Source organism: Schistocerca piceifrons, chromosome 4 (assembly GCF_021461385.2).
Source record: "Schistocerca piceifrons isolate TAMUIC-IGC-003096 chromosome 4, iqSchPice1.1, whole genome shotgun sequence".
Taxonomy (NCBI): Eukaryota; Metazoa; Arthropoda; class Insecta; order Orthoptera; family Acrididae; genus Schistocerca; species Schistocerca piceifrons.
Genome location: NC_060141.1, coordinates 751,165,728 through 751,180,717, shown reverse-complemented (window position 1 = coordinate 751,180,717; position 14,990 = coordinate 751,165,728). Strand labels below are relative to the sequence as shown.

At 43.5% G+C, this 14,990-nt stretch overlaps 1 protein-coding gene across 1 annotated transcript in view; it reads left to right on the top strand.

Moving 5' to 3' along the window:
- Positions 1 to 14,990, top strand: part of LOC124795084 (adipokinetic hormone/corazonin-related peptide receptor variant I) — a 1,108,661-nt gene that overhangs the window by 545,795 nt on the left and 547,876 nt on the right. Inside the window, exon 3 of the mRNA XM_047258905.1 lies at positions 7,243 to 7,253. The gene's annotated coding sequence lies outside the window, so the exon portion shown is untranslated. The remainder of the gene's footprint in view (positions 1 to 7,242; positions 7,254 to 14,990) is intronic.

Below are 14,990 nucleotides of genomic sequence, written 5' to 3'. Positions count from 1 at the left end.
CGGGACGTCAGAAGTGTGTTTAGATTCCCGAGAGTCTCACCAGGCATACATTACGAGAAGTACATCGAAGATCTCTAGTGTCTCGAGACAGAGTGTATCACTTCCAGTCCCTACCTCTGTCGATCGTAAACTCCTGACTTCACACAAAGAGCGTTTTGAGTGTTCTTAACACCGCTACTTCTACTGCAAACAGGAACATGAGCAGTCACGTCCGTTAGTATGTGCTCGACTGCATTAGACAGAGAGAGAGAGACGTCCCAATGCTCAAAGCGCAGACGCTGGGAAATGCTGGCCCAGCAGCAGGGGGCAGTGAATCCGCGCTCGGCCGCACATCTGGTCCTGCGTCTGTAAACGCGTGAGTTTCCAGTAAACTCGGCCGGCCGCATTAAAAATAGCCCCACTATCTGGTGAGGTTCTCTCGCTCTATAGGTAGTTGGCTGCTTCACACGTGGACAGTTTTCCTGGTTTCACAGGCCCACGAACCAACTACGTGCAGGTCAGTTTCGCTCTACGACATTCCGTACGGGCACAGATCACTGCTGTAGCTCCAGCAGAATCTCGGTATACAAGTATCCTACATAATGATTCCTAACAAGGTAAACACCCCATTCCACCCCACCTCCCCCTAAGATTTAGTGACAAGAGGGCTCAATGGGTAGCCCGTCAAAAGCTAAACACAGATCAAGCATTGAAACGGGAAGAAGGTGTATTGAACTGTGAAGAAAAAGGAAAATAAAAATAGTGAACGGTTCAACAATAAAAAGTACAATAAATCATAAAGTGAAAGGGTGACGGCGTCGTGATTAAGTGCTGACGAGGCAACAAGTCAACTGAATCCTCTACCGGCAAACACGCCAAGTTTGTCATACGCGACAGTACGTGTGTGATACGAAAGGACTAGTTTGTACACCTGGTGAGTGAATGAGATACACCTCCTTGCCCGGTTAAGGTGTTCGTATGAATGAGGATGTAATCAAAAATGATTCAAATGGCTCTGAGTACTATGGGACTTGGCAAAAAATGGTTCAGATGGCTCTGAGCGCTATGGGACTTAACTGCTGAGGTCATCAGTCCCCTAGAACTTAGAACTACTTTAACCTAACTAACCTAAGGACATCACACACATCCATGCCCGAGGCAGGATTCGAACCTGCGACCGTAGCGGTCGCGCGGTTCCAGACTGTAGCCCCTAGTTTGTCATATAAGCTGCAACAAATGAACGCAGCAGTTTCACAATCACACAGTTGCCATTTGCTCTGTCAATACGTTTTTGAAGTTGCGTTCCGTTATGGAAATCTTGCCTCCTGAACTACTCCGTCGTAACATCATTCACACCCGTTTATTTGTTGTTTTTATTTCTGTGAGCTGTTATGTGGCATCTCGTCTGTTCTCACTATTCATCACATTTACTTGCGACGGTAACGTATTTTTACCACATAACTCATATTCTATAACCAATGTGTAGTATGACAACTGCCAAGACTGCAGAAAGAGAACAATCATTTCAGTGACCAGACAGACAAAAAGTAATAAATAAGATAAAAATAAATGGCACGTGAGAGTTTTGAACACGTCTCGTCTCTCAGTCCAACACCGTAACCACTTAGCCACGACGCCACGGACGTTCAATTTCTCTCGACATTGCACTTGCTAAACTTGGATCCTTCACTGCTTTTATTTTGCCTTCTCTTCACCGTTCAGCACTCCTTCTTCCTGGCTTCCGTGCTTGATATGCGTTCAGTTTTTGACTGGCTACAAACTGAGCCATCTGACCACCACTAAATCTGAGGGGTTGCGATCGACAGTTTCCCTTGTAAGCACTGTGCGTTACTCCAACGATAGTTTGCAATACACCATACCCCAGCTACGCCTGTGTGGCCTTCCTGCAATTGTTGGGCACGCCAGGATCGGTATCACGGGAAGGAGGCGTTATTCAGCCTCCATGTGACGGGCTAGTCTTTCCCTAATCCTCGAAAATGAGTTGTTACTGGCGCGTACATGGCCAGCTGAGAAGCTTACGACAGGTCTTTCCGCACACTCTTTGTCAGAGCTTCTATTGTCGACAGTGGCATGACGTAGTCAGCCGGATCCTTCGAGCATCGCTGGTTGCCTGGAGAGTTCGGATGATGATGATGGCCGGCCCTAGTGGCCGAGCAGTTTTAGGCGCTTCAGTCCGGAACCGCGCGACTGCTATGCTCGCAGGATCGAATCCTGCCTCGGGCATGGATGTGTGTGATGTCCTTAGGTAAGTTAGGTTTAAGTAGTTCTAATTCTAGGGGACTGATGACCTCAGATGCTAAGTCCCATAGTGCTCAGAGCCATTTGATGATGATGATGTTTGGCTTGTGGGGCGCTCATCTACGCAGTCATCAGCGCCCATACGAAGTCCCCATTTTTACACAGTCCAATTTTTACACAGTCCGAATAAGCCACGGTCACGAATGGTGATGATAAGGACAACACAAACACCCGGTTCCCAGGCAGAGAAAACAACCACGTCCCAGCCGGGAATCGAACCCGCAACGCTGGTCACTAGACCACGAGCTGCGGAAGATGAACAGCTTGCATTTGATGATATAACATGTGTTCGTTAGTTTTCTTTCGTACCAGTAAATCCCCGATTCTTCAAAGAATATAACTGTCATGCATAAACGAACTCCAAACGTGTGATTACTTGACAAATGAGTTAACGCATTAAATATTTGACTTCAAACACGTTGAAAGTCAACGCTGGTGGGGACTGTTTAAATGATTGATTGTTTTGGCATAATTTTAGTGTTCTAACAATATTTTTCAAAAGAAGAAAACAGACATATATTATGCTAAACAAGTTATTGACTGAATACCGTAAACAAGTAACAGGTGGTTTAAGACTACAATTGAGAAGGATCCTGGATGGCAGAATTGAGTCAAGTACCCTGGGCCTAAAAATGTGGATAACGCTATCTGAATTGATCTCACGCTGAGCAGACTTTGCTTGATCAAATCTAGTGTAGTTTCTCTTCATAGGTGCAGCTGAGAGCGATTGAGATCTGTACGCCCTGACAATGCCAGAGCGGCAGTACGTTACCCTGTTTGCTTCGTGCGGTGATGTAACTTGCAGCTGGCGAGATGTGTGCGGAGGAGGTGAGGCGTAAGGCGGCACCTGTCAATCGATCGCAGCCATGGAAGAAATGCAAAAATCTCACGGTCTGGCGATCAGGCAGACGGATCGCAATTTAGTCTCTACCAGAGCTCTGAAATCACGGTGGCTTTCAGTGTGTGACACACCCGTTTTCTGGTCGTCTTGGAAAGCTACAGATGCATTCTACATTGATAGTCTTGCCGCATGTGTATAACAGGCCACCACATCTCCTACCGTAAGTCCGGATCCTGTTGAGAGTACTCCATGTCCTCTGGGGCAGATCTAGTTTGCATGGTTGGTTACTGACTTGGAGAAAGCTACGAAGCTGTGATGGAGTATTATTATACTATTATTTCGTCGAAGCTTGTGGAAACTGAAGTTACGGTCCACCAGATCGCTAGCTGTTCTGTGTGGGGAATGTCTACAACGGAGTTTGTTGATTCAGATGGAAGGTATGTCCTCATGAACTGGCAGCTGCTGCTTATGAAAATATTGTCCTATCACCATTAAATCTTTTGTTAATATGTCTTCAGTGATCTTGACTTATTTATACTGTGGTGCTATCACCCAATCATCAGCATAACCGATCTTCTTGGACGGAGTGGCTCGCATGTCGCCAACATACAAGCTAAATAGCATTGCGGGGCCAAGGCTGAAACTTCAGGTAGACTGTTCTTAAACGTCTTCTGGTGACTAATGGCATTGCCAATAATGATCTGAAGTGGTCTTTCAATAAACATATTGTTAAGAAGTTGTGGTATTCTTCAAATGGTTCAAATGGCTCTCAGCACTATGGGACTTAACTGCTGAGGTCATCAGTCCCCTAGAACTTAGAACTACTTAAACCTAACTAACCTAAGGACAACACACACATCCATGCCCGAGGCAGGATTCGAACCTGCGACCGCAGCGGTCGTGCGGCTCCAGACTGTAGCGCCTAGAACCGCTCGGCCACTCCGGCCGGCTGGTATTCTTCTGCAGGGTATTATGAGGAGCAGCTTATAAACACCCTGCCCCTGTATGGTATTATAATCTGCAGACAGATCAATAAATGTGACAGAGGTTTTTACTTGCTTCTGAAACCTAGCCTGTATGTAAGTTGTCAGAGAAAGTACTTGATCCATACAACTACGGTTTCGTCGGAAACCGGCCTGCTCAACAGAAATCTTTTCGAGTATCTCAGTATGTATTCTGTTACACAGGAGCCTCTCAAGTAATTTGTACTTCATACTCAAAATGGCATTAGGACGGCGACTTTGAGGTTTTCTGTTGGGGTTACCTGGTCTTCAAATACCGATGATTTTGGTCTGTTTCATAAGTCATGGAATGGATCATGTTTGCAGAATATTGGAAAAAATATTTTAGCATATTGACCACAGTGCAGAAGGAATTCTGGGTGTACGCCATAAAGAAAAACTGGAATGGTCTAATGCCTTATAAAAAAATGGGAAAGAATTTGTGCTGTGATGCGAACATCCTGCTATCATGGTTCTCAGATCTCACTTTTATGGCGTGAGTTAAGGATGTAGCTAGTTTAGATGTTTGGACAACTGTATTTGGCTTTATGAGATTTTCATTGCTTCTTACTCGATTTCCACCTCCGGAGTTCCGTAACAGAGACCAGGCTTATGTACTTCATTGTTTGAAGTCAGGTTTTCAGAAGTGTCCAGCCATTGCTGGCGGCGCGTCTCGTCAAGGCTATGTAGCATTTCATCTGTTATTTCTTGGGCTCCAGTTGAGAGGGAGTTCCCGTATAGTTTCTCACTTCCTGTGTCGTCTGGGAATAAACTCCCTTGCTGTTGTTATACTGCATCTACAAATCGTTTGTAATTCTTGCTTACAGGAGAAATCTATCCCAAGACATTATCAAGGTTTTTAGAGGATTTGGACCAGTTTGCTTCCTGAAAGTTCCAGCGTGAGCTGGGGAATGAAATTTACGGGTGGGATCTGCAAGCCTGCTTCCGTATTACTCGGTGGTGCTGACTGTGTGGGAAGTCAGACAGAACCGTAAGTGTGGTTGCTAATGGCTGGCGGTTGTCGTCTGAAGCTACAAAAGATGGGTCAGGAATGCGCTCTTGCGTCGATGCAACTGATCTAAATGTGGATCGATCCTTGGCATCAAAAATTATGTGGATATTTTGTTAATCTGCCCATGAGATCAAACCTTCTCCGTTGGAGTCGTTGGCACTATACTTCCATTACTCGTGGCGGCTGTTGAAGTTACCCGTATGACTAGTTGGGTGGTGTGTGGGTGAAGAACTTCAAATGGCCACTGAGTTGCTGGATGTTTGTAGATCTCCAGTTTTTATAACGACTTCGCCTCTATAGTAGTGCTTATACATGTGCCAATCCTATAGGTTCCTATATCTTCATCGATTGCATGTATTTCTTGGATAGCGATCGCCTCAACATTACTTCCTAGGCAAATTTTTGATGAATATTGGCATTTAGAGTTGAGAATACTTTCTATATTAATCTGTAAAATTCTTGTACTGGGCCCCAAATCTCCAAATCTTTAGTCACTAACCGTTGTTGACGATAGGAGCCACAGTGATGTGTTTTACTACGACAATTGTCTAGCAGTCAATGCTGTCACTTGCTTAGCACCACCCAGCAGTCAAGTATAGGGTACTGTAATGTTGCACGTAGGGACCAGCTAAGGGCCACGTGTAAGGTATTTTAAGGTTACACCTACAGACATATAGCAACAGGACCTCCACTGCTTCAATAAGTGTTGTTGGATGCTATAACGTTTCTAGAATTACCATACCCTTGAAATAGATTTTATCAGTTGCAGATTAATTTTCATTATAGAGGTATTCGTTTATTAAGATGGTCGGTTAGTGAACGTTATAATGTGGAAAGTTTTATTACTTTCTTCGTGCTTAACAGCAGGGGATTTTAAGAAGACTGTGAGTGATTGGCGTTGCCTAACATCATCTTGCCTGATACCAATATTATGAATTCACATTTTCGTTCTGAATTCCGAATGTAAAGAAAGGAAAAATTATTAAAAATTACTCAGAAGTTGGATCGATCTGGACTGGCGACAGTTTAAAATGGCTCTGAGCACTATGGGACTTAACTGCTGTGGTCATCAGTCCCCTAGAACGTAGAGCTACTTAAACCTAACTAACCTAAGGACATCACACACATCCATTCCCGAGGCAGGATTCGAACCTGCGACCGTAGCGGTCGCGCGGTTCCAGACTGTAGCGCCTAGAACCGCTCGGCCACTCCGGCTGGCTGGCGACAGTTCTTCTTCATCTGAACACGTGCTATTGCTGTTACTAAATGAACCTACGTTCGAACCCCGTTTACAGATTTATTTTCTCAGAAACGAGGATAACAGTCCGACTGCTTTAACGGTTTACATGCACGATCATGGTCACTTAATCCCATAAAAGGTGTAACACTTATTTGACTTTAATTAAAGTGATTTCACCTATAGACCGACGAATTCTTCTAGTTACCAGACTGTAATTCTCATCACGTGAGATTAACAGAATGCGTTACGATGATCCAGTACCGAGTTGTGCTATTCGTTAATGGTTTGTCCAGTGAGCTAGAGTGCTCCGCAAACTCCAATGGGACGAGCTAGTTGAAATACATTGGTAATAACAGAAGGGTTCAATCACTTCGAGAAGGAACAAGAAATTCGTCCTTCTCGTACACCCCACGCGTAAAGAACCCGAAGGCAGGTAGAGAGGGTGGAGTGACCCATGCTACCAAGTCACACACCCTCCGCAATACACTTTGAAAAACATTTGTAAATGTGTCGATTATGCAGTTGTAGTCACCAGATAATAAAGAGGCAGAGTTAAGCAACTTCTGAGGAAAAAAGAAAAAATTAAGCACGTATCTGATTTGACGAAACACATCATCAGAAGTGGGATTGACGTTTGTAAACACATAGAACGGCTATGAGAGATCAGCTTCCCAAACACATTATTTTGTTCTATGACCTTTTGTACCTGAAACTCATTATTCCGAAAGCGAACTTGGTTTATTTAATTCAGGGAATAAGCTCACTTGTTACAATGTTAAATTTGTGTCTTATTGTCAGTCATTAAGATTTGTGAACAGTAATTTGGTTTTCCTTTCCGTATTTGTTTCAGGACCAACTCAGGTACAGTACTGCTACGTAAGCGGTCACAGTCCTTAATGTACGATCGAACATCGTCTACTCTGCTATATGGTTCTCCACTGTCGATTCCCGATCGTGAAATGTAATCCCAGGTGGACAAACGCTACAGAGGTACGTTTTAGAAATACCTTAGGTGTTACGTTTCAGAACTGGGTTTGTATTTACCTAGTACTAGTAGTCTTACTCGATTTCCTGCTTCTTCTACTTTTGCATACTTCGTTCTATGTGGACTTTCGTATTGGTGTTAGGTTGAACTTGTCTCGACTGTCCAAACATTTTCAACGTGTTGCAACAAGAAGTCGAAACTGAATTGAAATGCCTGAGCTAGCAGGCCAGAGCGGATTAGGTTACGGAAAGGGGCCAAAATTAAGTTCCTGTCATTTGCACTCATCATACAAACTTTATTTATCAACACACAATATTACAACAAGAATGGAAAACACTCAAAACTTTAATCGACCTTCTTGATTAACTTTAGATCGGCTGAAGGCCAGACTTAAAATGGAACACACAAGACCTAAGCAAAAATTGAAATACAAGATTCTTCTGGAGGTTTCATCCAAGAATATTTTTTAAATCTTCAATCAAATGGGCTGACGGCTTTAGCAATTTAATTTTACTGGAACTTGGCTGAAGGTCGCATATTAAGCGATAAGAAGTTTCAATCAAAAGCCATAAGGCCTTATCTTAAAACATTGAATGCAAAATTCAGCTGAAGGCCCATACAAAAGCACCACAATCTTATGCCTTAAGGGCAAGATAAGATATTAAAACTCGGCTGAAGGCCACACATCAACACAATAATTTAACGGCTTAAGGTCTTAAAAGATTCGATGTAAAATTCGGCTAAAAGCCCCATATAAGGAATAACAATCTTACGACTAAAGGGCAAGAGAGGGACATTAATTCAGGTTATATAAAACCTCGGCTGAAGACCCAATATAGAAGAATACTAATATTAGGAACATCAATTCAGGATATATAAAAACTCGGCTGAAGGCCACACATCAACCGAATAACTAAAACTCAAAGAGGAAAGTTAGTATGTAATAGACACGGAACAGCGCTCAAAAGTTTCCAAGGGTTGGCCTGGGATTGTGACACTAAGGCCCGTTTAGGTGAGACAGGCAGCCTGTCCAATGACTTCCTAATCTCGAGGCAACCCAACCGACAGACAGCTGACTGACCAATCAACCAAATCAGTTCAACTCCACGCAACCAGCAAAACGACCACAAGATTTCAATACAACGACACAGAATATTGGCGCCCACAACGACTAACAACACCTCAACTGTCGAACTACATGCTGCGCTAGTCAGCAACAGTTCAACCAGGAAAATACAGTGCCTAAAATTAATTCAACGACCAGGACAGGTAACTGGAACATCAAAGGTCACAAGGCAGAAGATACCGCTGGTGAACTTCAATAACAGGGTATAAATTAAGTGAAGTTAAATTCCAGAGGAAGATGGCTGGAATCTTAGCTGATTTAAATATACACATTGTTGCTCGCTGGAATGTCCCAAAAGCAACAACCAGGATCAAATGAAGAAATGTAAACAGTTGAGGCTCGATAGTAAGTTAAGAGAAGACTCAACTTTCATGTCCAAGATCGGCGGGCGACGAACATCGTAGCACTCGCAAGCAGCACCTCACACTCCAACCGAGCGTGCGCGCCGCGAGCGGCTCCAGCCCGACTCTGCGTGACGGGGGCTTGCTTGCTGCTCCACGCCAACCGACCGACTGGACTGCTTGTCCGTCCGCGACTGCTGCTTCATACCGACTGCAGTTCTGCCACGTTCCAACTCGACGACTCCAGGTCCGATCTCACCTCACAACACACCACGACCGGAAAATAATAGCCGTCCAGCAAAGATACTACAGCAGGGCAAATATCGATATGCGCTCCTGCTGCCACTCATGGACAGGCAAGTCAGTAATTGAGTGACACCAGTAATTGAAATTTAAAATGACAAGGTGGCCGTACGGTAAAACAAGATGTTGCATAACACATGGCACAAAAATGAGTCACGCACAGCTCATGAAGATAAAATTCGTAATACAAGGAGTGTATACGCGATGACTGATTAATGTTCAGATACCAAAATATCTCGAGGCCAAGTTTGCATGAAGCCCAGGCGCCAACTACAAACTGACAGTCCTCACTTTATCATTCATCAGATGGCGCTGTCGGTGGTTGAAAGAAGGGAACTTCCGTGTTTTCTGTGAGAAAATACGAACAGCTTAGTATTCAATTTTTTAGTTTTTAATGTATTTCGTAAAAACTCGCTTTTTAAAAGCTCTGGCATAATAATACAAAGAGTAATTGCTGCAGAACATATTCGCAGTGAAGACGTGCAGCCTCGATGCTTCTGTTTATCCTTCTTGGGGGACTCCCACCAGCGCAGTTCTACTTCCTCGACAAAGTCTCTACTGGCATTCGCAACACGTTCAGTCGTATTTGTACTTGTTGTCATTTCTTGATGCACTTCCTCTTTTAAGAAACCGCATACAAAGAAATAAGGAGATGTGATATCTGGTGATCTGACAGGCCAGACTGTACCACCTGTACAGTGTATCAGCAACCATTGCAGGCTTAATTATGATCTGGTACCTTACACGTTCCTCGTTTACTAATCGTGCTGGAATCAAATAATTCGACACTCTCGAAGACAGTAATAGTAAATCATTCTCCTGAAAAGCTATACACGTTTGCACAAAAAAAATATAAAGGGGTAATGGGGAGCGTTGCGCACAAGGTGAGGAAGATCTTAGGTTCAAATTCTGTTACAACAAAAGAGTAATTTGTAACATGGAAATTAACTACGTGTTTTAAAATTCAATAATGTGTGTTCATGTAAATATCAACAATTTTGCATGTAATAAAACAACAGGACCAACGCAACAACTGTCCAGTACCGCTATGGAAAAAAAGACAGAAAATTAGGCCATTTAGAACACCTTGAAAAAATAATTCAAATGGCTCTGAGCACTGCTGAGGTCATCAGTCCCCTAGAACTTAGAACTACTTAAGCCTAACTAACCTAAGGACGTCACACACAGCCATGCCCGAGGCAGGATTCGAACCTGCGACCGTAGCGGTCGTGCGGTTCCAGACTGTAGCGCCTAGAACCGCTCGGCGACACCTGCCGGCAACACCTTGAAAATAAAACAGTAAATAAGGAATAAATGGATGATGACGATGGAAGATATCGCTGTCAGTCATTTTTTTTTTTTTTTTTTTTACATCGATACTTTTGTGAAGTGACAAATGAATATTTTAGTCTTTGTTCTGCCAAGCAGCGGTGGAAATATCGATCAACATGATAGTGATTTTTAATGACACTTGCCTCAAAACAATCCTTACGGATGAGATCAGAGGGGGGTCAGATGAAAACGGGCGTCAGGCAAGATGTTGCTGTTTAACCACCACGCGACAGTCGTTTAGTGAGCTCCCAGAAATGAATGTACTGTGAAGTTTACATAAAGTATATTGGACTTAGCCATTGAGGGCTGCCGCGCGGGATTAGCCGAGCGGTCTGCGGCGCTGCAGTCATGGACTGTGCGGCTGATCCCGGCGGAGGTTCGAGTCCTCCCTCGGGCATGGGTGTGTATGTTTGTCCTTAGGATAATTTAGGGTTAAGTAGTGTGTAAGCTTAGAGACTGATGACCTTAGCGGTTAAGTCCCATAAGATTTCACACACATTTTTGAACATTGAGGGCCTTTTTTTGTGTTACGTTGCATGCAGTGTTGCAGACTTCATTATTCAACAAATCACAAAGATAAGTAAACCCTTTTAACTCATTTGTTTGACTTTGTCACTAATTTGTATGAGCGTTGTACCACCTTCTTTCTCCTATCCTGTTACCTGACCCTGGGGCATAATTGTGTAATAGTGCCCGGAAGTAATTGTCTTAGGGGTGTACTGCACTAGAAGGCGTTTCACGAACTCATAAACTCGACGTACCGTAACAATAGCGGCAACTCGTTCTCTACAGAAGTAGCGACGAGGCCTTTACAAAACTGGCGACGAGGGGTTACAAAAGCATGTCGCTGAAAACCCGCGCAATAGTTGTCCGACCTGTAACTTTGTATGCGATCAAGTACTATCAATAGAACAGCGTTGACGGAAAAAATCAAATTAAGTGAGAGAATAACATCTGACTAGATCTTGGCCCAAATGTGGAAGATGGTGAGTTTTGGAGACGCCAAAATTCAGGACATCTGACCAGATCTTGGCCCGAATGTGGAAGATGGCGAGTTTTGGAGTCGCCAGAGCGCTGGTGGCATTCTCTCATCGATGGGTAGTTTTTTATGGACATGTTGAAATATTAGTTCATAATAGACGGTACAGTCATATACTCACCTGCTGATTAAACAAAAGAGGGTGCATCGTGTTTAAAAAGAGCAATAGATGCATATAAAGAGGGACAATGTAAGACAAGTCCATATTTCTTACGAACGTTGAAAGAATAAAGAAGGTACACTCTGATCAGACGAGAAAAGAAATGTTCCAGTGTGTGTGAATTCGTAAGGGACCAAACTGCTAAGGTCATCGGTCCCAAGACTTACACACTACTTAAACTAGCGTATGCTAAGAACAACACACACACCCATGCCCGAAGGAGAAATCGAACCTCTGACGGGAGGGGCCGCGCAGTACGTGACATGGCGCCGAAGACCACGCGGCCACTCCGCGTGGCACGAGAAAAGAGCCTGTGACAACATAGGAAAAGCAAACAAGCTTAGTTTGAACAAGCGTGCTACAAGTAGGTCTATTCGTAAGAAGAAGAAATGAATGTTGACGCGCCAGTTCATCATCACACAAGAAAGACGATAGTTTGTGTTTTTTATTATTATTTTTATTATTATTTTGTTGCATTGTTATTAGCCGTTTCTATTATCCTCTCCTTCAAGTACAGCTGTCCTTCTAAGACATCCATACATTCACTTTGCGTCCCTTACCATACTAACGTTGCTCGTTTTCTTCAACTCTCTCTTGGCCTCCCCTTGTCCCTCTGTCTTTTGGCTGTCATTCCAATACTCTCCTTGACCAACGAACACGACCCGTTCTCCATATCATTTCAGCCTTCAGTCCTCTATTTCTTCAAAGACATAATTTTTATCTCTATATTAACTTTTCGGTGTTGTCTCCATATTCGACAACTTCTCGTCATGATATCCTTTTCCAACGTTGCCAGTGTTCGTCTGTCTTTCTGCGTCAATGTCCATGTTTCAAGTCCATACAGAAATATTCTTCAATAGCTGTCCATATGTTTTTTTTTTTGTCATCATTTTTGTCACCATAACATGGAATTCACTGCCTCCATTATTATATCCTTCTTTAGAAATAAAATATCCTATATTCCTCAGAATAACTGTTAGTTTCCCCTTTTACTTCAATATTTATGTTGTGATGCCCCACTGTCTGAGATTTTGGATTCCTGGAAATTAATTTTTGTGTCGTATTTTTTACGTAATACCAGTACCTTGCTCATCAAGTATTATCTCATTATATCATTATGTTACATCTACTTGATCGTGCCTACAGCCGCCAAGCCTTGTTTTCCCTCGGCAATTTTAATCCTCTACATTTCTTTCGACTACCAAATTAACGACTCGTTGATGCCTCGGGATGTCAAGCTATCGATTCTTTTAGCCAAGGTGTGCCTTAAATTTCTTTTTTCCCACTTTGATTCAGTACGTCCTCATAAGTTATCAGATCTGTCCGTCTAACCTTAAACATACTCCCGTAACAACACATTTCGAAATCTTCTGTTTCCTTCTTGTCTGAATTGCACATCGTCGACGTTTCTCTTCAGTACATGGCTACTCTCTGGACACATACTTTCAAAAACGACTTCCAAACGTCTGAAATTATATTCTATGTTAGCAAAATCCTCTTTTCTTGCTGCTGCTTGTCTCCATTTTACGTCCTCTCTACTTCTGACATGGGCGTTTACTTCGTTGCTCGAAGAGGACAATGCATCTACTCGTTTTAGTGACACATTTCCTAATCTAATTCTATCCACGTCACCTGATTTAATTCGACTACATTACATTACCCTTGTTTTACATTTGTTGGTGTTCACCTTTAAGACAGAAGAACAGTTGAACGTAATAGATACTAAGTCCCGTGCCGTTACTGACAGAATAACATTGTTATCAGTAAACCTCAAATATTTTAATTCTTCTTCTTGAACTTAAATTCCCTTCCAAAATTTCTTACTACTTGGTCAGTGTATTGAATTAATAATTTCAGCGATAGACAACAACCGTGTCCCAGTTTATTCTCATCTGCTGTTTCCCTTTCGTGTCCTTCGACTCTTGACAGTGTCCAGACGCACTGATGTGATCATCGCTATGTTCGACCTCAGTGTGCAATAATCACTCACAGAGGGCAGGTGGCAGCACTAGCAGTGGAGGGTATATAAAGAATGTCGGGTTGGGGGGGGGGGGGTGGGGGGGGGGGACGCGGAAGACAGTGGAGTCGTCGTCATAATGAGGAAACGGAGCGATTTATGTGACTTGCAAAAGGCCATGATCAAAGGCCTTTGGCCAAAGGGTGGAAGCATATCCGAAACGACTAAGTCTGTAAACTGTTCGCGTGCTGCCTTGACTAAAAGTACACCGCGCACGACAAAATGGCGCTATCCATAACGGACGCCAAGGTAACTGTGGAGCACCATGGGCCATACCTAACAAGGGCGAACGACGGCTAGGATCATGTGTCCGGGCGAATAGATGCGTAATTGTTCAACTGCTGACCGCGCGGATGAACCATCGGGCTGCCAACGGCGTTTCCTCAATGATGGTTAGGCCAACGTTGCTGCGTACGCACCTGGTTCGAACACCCATGTTGGCTGCTTTTCGTCGACGACGAAGGCTGTGGTTTGCACGTCGTTACCGCAACTGGACGTCCAGTGAATGACGGCAAGTGGCCTTTTCAATCACTCTTTATGCTCTATCGGACGCACGGCCGCTGCCGTGTATGGCGTGAAACTTCTGAAAGCAAACAACTTGCAACAACTGTCGAAAGGGTCCAGGTGGGGAGAGGGAGCATTATGGCCTGGGGAATGTTTTCGTGCCATTCCCTGGGTGATATCGTCGTTCACAGTGGATCAACACAATTAGGTTCAAAATGGTTCAAATGGCTCTGAGCACTATGGGACTCAACTGCCGTGGTCATTAGTCCCCTAGAACTTAGAACTAGGTAAACCTAACTAACCTAAGGACATCACAAACATCCATGCCCGAGGCACGATTCGAACCTGCGACCGTAGCGGTCTTGCGGTTCCAGACTGCAGCGCCTTTAACCGCACGGCCACTTCGGCCGGCTAACACAATTAGGCATCCATCCTTGGGGATCATGTTGAGCCCTCTGACAGATGGTTACAATAATGTGACTGGACAGTGTAACTGCAGTCCTGTCTATCATTGCTAAATTCAGAATTTGAAATAGTGTATTAGAGTTAACAGAAAGAGAAAGCTTTCTCTAAATTAAGGAACGTTATATATAAAAAAAAAAAATTATGCGACGTGCGTGCCGCTAAAACTCAGAAACGAGTGAGAGGTTCCATGCCCTCTTTTGCATGTCTCCTCTCATTTTTTATCAATTTTATTAATGTTCTATGTCATTGCACGGTAGTAACAGACCGAATAAGGTTATTGTAATGAGATTATTAGTACTGAGAGCTCAAAAAATACTTTTCACTTG